Here is a 4,774-nt window from a genome sequence, read left to right as displayed (position 1 = left end):
GGATTAGAGACCCACCCAGACCGGGAGGAAGAGCTGCTGCACAGTGACTGACTCACACCTACTGAAAGGAGAAGTTTGGCCCGGTGGGCACAGCTCCACCTACTGGAAGAATACTGAATCGAACTCTAAGACTGCATTTATAAAATTTTTGTTGTTGTTTTGTTGTTTTGTTTTTCGTTTTGTTTTGTTTTGTTTTGTTTTTGTTGTTGTTGTCGTTTTCTTAAAAAAAATTTTTTAAATTCATTTTATTTTATTGTATTTTTTAATAGTAATTTTCATTTTTATTATTGCTATTATGATTTCTTTTTAATTCTTTTTAATTTTCTGTTTCTTTTCTCTCCTTCTTCTTTTCTTCTGTCTTTTCATTTCTTTTCAATTCTCGTATTCCCCCTTCCCTTGAATTCTACCTGCTCACTCTCATTCTCTTTGGTGACTTCTTCCCTTCCCCTATAATACCTTTCCTCCCAAACATCAAATAAATTTATAGGAGTAAACAGTAACCCAACAGTCAAACAGAACAAGAAGCAATAAGAGCAACATAAAAAGCAAGGAAGAAAAGGTGTACAAACAATGCAGGACAGTCTAAATATTCAGGAGGATATAGATTCATCAGAAAAATGGTCATATAAAGAACTCAAGGAATACCTTAGACAGATGGAATGGAACCTTAAAGAGGATACGAGACAGCAAATTCAAGCAGCGAAAGAACACATTGAGAATGAACTACAAAAACAGATAAAAGAAGAAGTTAAGCATCTTTATCAGGAGATAGAGATTATTAAAAAGAACCAAACAATAATCCTAGAAATGAAGGAAATCATAAACCAAATTAAAAACTCAAACGAAAGCATCACTAATAGAGTGGAGCAAGTAGAAGCCAGAATGTCAGATAATGAAGACAAAATATATCATCTTGAAAAGAGTCTAGCCAACTCTGATAGGCTGGTTAAAAATCACGAGAGAAACATCCAAGAGATATGTGATAACATTAAAAAAACCAAATTTAAGAGTCATCGGGATAGAAGAAGATACAGAGATTCAAACCAAGGGAATGAGTAATTTGCTACATGAAATAATTACAGAAAACTTTCCAGAAATAAAAAAGGAAACAGATATACAAATTGTAGATGCATACAGGACACCGAGCATACAAAATCAAAGTAGACCAACGCCAAGACACATTGTTATGAAGATATCCAATATACAGAACAAAGAGAAAATATTAAAAGCTACAAGAGAAAGGAGGCAGATTACATTCAGGGTTAAATCAATAAGGTTAACAACGGATTTTTCATCGCAGACGCTGAAAGCGAGAAGATCCTGGAACAACGTATTTCAAACACTGAAAGACAATGGATGCCAACCAAGAATTCTGTATCCAGCAAAATTAAGCTTCAGGTATGACAACGAAATAAAAATCTTTCATGAAAAACAAAAGTTAAAAGAATTTGCAGCCAGAAAACCAGCATTGCAAAGCATCTTGAGCAAAACACTACATGAGGAAGAAATGAAAAACAATAACCAAAGCCAACAGTGGGAAGTACCTCAGCAAAGACAGACGGAGGGGGGAAAGCTAATCATGGAGAAACAAACTAAATTAAAAAAAAAGAGAGAGAGAGACAAATAATCAAACATGGCTGGAAGTACAAACCATACAGCAATAGTAACTCTAAACGTTAATGGTTTAAACTCTCCAATAAAGCGACATAGACTGGTAACATGGATTAATAAAACAAATCCAACAATATGCTGCCTCCAGGAGACACATCTGACTGGAAAAGACATACACAGGCTGAAAGTGAAAGGTTGGGAAAAAATATACCACGCACATGGTCCTCGTAAGCAAGCAGGGGTGGCCATGCTCATATCGAATAAAATCCACTTCAAGACTAAGTTAATCAAAAGGGATAAGGAAGGACATTATATTCTGTTAAAAGGAACCATTCACCAACAAGATATAACAATTATCAATATCTATGCACCAAATAATGGTGCTGTGATGTTCATAAAACAAACTCTCATCAAGTTCAAGAATCAAATAGACCACAACACAATAATTATGGGTGACTTCAACACACCTCTCTCACCATTGGACAGATCCTCCAAACAAAAGTTGAATAAAGAAACTATAGATCTCAATATCACAATCAATAACCTAGACTTAACTGACATATATAGAATATATAAACCATCATCAAGTGGATATACTTTTTTCTCAGCAGCACATGGATCCTTCTCAAAAATAGACCATATATTATGCCATAGGGCAACCCTCAGTAAATAAAAAGGGGTGGAGATAATACCACGCAGTTTATCTGATCATAATGGATTGAAACTGGAAATCAATGATATAAAAAGGATGGGAAAATCCTATATCACGTGGAAAATGAACAATATGTTACTAAATGATCAAGGGGTTACAGAAGACATAAAGGAGGAAATCAAAAAATTCTTAGAGATAAATGAAAATACAGACACAACTTATCGGAATCTATGGGACACAATGAAAGCAATTTTAAGAGGGAAATTCATCGACTGGAGGTCATTCCTCAAAAAAAAGAAAAACCAACAAATAAATGAGCTCACACTTCATCTCAAAGCCCTAGAAAAGGAAGAGCAAAACAACAGCAAATGCAGCAGAAGGCAAGAAATAATTAAAATCAGAGCGGAAATCAACGAAATTGAAACAAAAGAAACCATTGAAAAAATTAACAAAACTAAAAGTTGGTTCTTCGAAAAAATAAATAAGATTGACAGACCCTTAGCCATGCTAACGAAGAGAAGAAGAGAGAGAACTCAAATTACTAACATACGGGATGAAAAAGGCAATATCACAACAGCTGCTACAGAAATACAGAAGACAATTGGAAATTATTTTGAAAACCTATACTCCAATAAAATAGAAGATAGTGAAGACATCGATAAATTTCTTAAGACATATGATCTGCCTAGACTGAGTCAGGAGGATACACACAATTTGAACAGACCAATATCAATGGATGAAATTGAAGAAGCAATCAAAAGACTACCAACCAAGAAAAGCCCAGGACCGGATGGGTATACAGCGGAGTTTTACAAAACCTTTAAAGAAGAATTAATACCAATACTTTTTAAGTTATTTCAGGAAATAGAAAAAGAGGGAGCTCTTCCAAATTCATTCTATGAGGCCAACATCACGTTGATTTCGAAACCAGACAAAGACACCTCAAAGAAAGAAAACTACAGACCAATATCCCTGATGAACCTTGATGCAAAAATCCTCAATAAAATTCTGGCGAATCGGATACAAAGGCACATCAAAAAGATTGTGCACCATGATCAACTAGGATTCATCACTAGGATGCAAGGATGGTTCAATATACGGAAATCAATAAATGTTATTCACCACATCAATAGACTTAAAGATAAGAACCATATGATCTTCTCGATAGATGCAGAAAAAGAATTCGACAAAGTACAGCATCCCTTTATGTTCAAAACATTAGAAAAACTAGGGATAACAGGAAATTACCTTGACATTGTAAAAGCTATCTATGCTAAGCCTCAGGCTAGCATCATTCTCAATGGAGAAAAATTGAAGGCATTCCCTCTAAAATCTGGAACAAGACAGGGATGCCCTCTATCACCACTTCTATTCAATGTAGTTCTCGAAACACTGGCCAGAGCAATTAGACAGACGAAAGAAATTAAAGGCATAAAAATTGGAAAAGAAGAACTTAAACTATCACTATTTGCGGATGACATGATTCTTTACCTAGAAGACCCAAAAGGATCTACAAAAAAACTACTGGAACTAATAAATGAATTCAGCAAAGTGGCAGGATATAAAATCAACACGCATAAATCAAAGGCATTCCTGTACATCAGCGACAAAACTTCTGAAACAGAAATGAGGAAAAACACTCCATTCACAATATCCCCCCAAAAAATAAAATACTTGGGAATCAACCTAATAAAAGAGGTGAAAGATTTATATAATGAAAACTACAGAACCCTAAAGAGAGAAGTAGAAGAAGATCTTAGAAGATGGAAAAATATACCATGTTCATGGATAGGCAGAACTAACATCATCAAAATGGCGATATTACCAAAAGTCCTCTATAGGTTTAATGCAATGCCAATCAAAATCCCAAAGGCATTACTTGTAGAAATAGATAAAGCGATCATGAAATTCATATGGAAAAATAAAAGACCCAGAATAGCAAAAGAAACTCTAAGCAAGAAGTGTGAATCAGGCGGTATAGCGATACCAGATTTCAAACTATATTACAGAGCAATAGTAACAAAAACAGCATGGTACTGGTACCAAAACAGGCGGGAGGACCAATGGTACAGAATAGAGGACACAGAGACCAATCCACAAAGTTACAACTATCTTATATTTGACAAAGGGGCTAAAAGCATGCAATGGAGGAAGGATAGCATCTTCAACAAATGGTGTTGGGAAAACTGGAAATCCATATGCAACAAAATGAAACTGAACCCCCTCCTCTCACCATGCACAAAAGTTAACTCAAAATGGATCAAGGACCTTGATATCAAATCAGAGACTCTGCGTCTGATAGAAGAAAAAGTTGGCTCCGATCTACATATAGTGGGGTCAGACTCCAAATTCCTTAATAGGACACCCATAGCACAAGAGTTAATAACTAGAATCAACAAATGGGACTTACTTAAACTAAAAAGTTTTTTCACAGCAAGAGAAACAATAAGAGAGGTAAATAGGGAGCCTACATCATGGGAACAAATTTTTACTCCTCACACTTCAGATAGA

The sequence above is a fragment of the Callospermophilus lateralis genome, chromosome 3 (assembly GCF_048772815.1).
Source record: "Callospermophilus lateralis isolate mCalLat2 chromosome 3, mCalLat2.hap1, whole genome shotgun sequence".
Classification (NCBI taxonomy): Eukaryota; Metazoa; Chordata; class Mammalia; order Rodentia; family Sciuridae; genus Callospermophilus; species Callospermophilus lateralis.
This window is presented reverse-complemented; position numbering follows the sequence as displayed.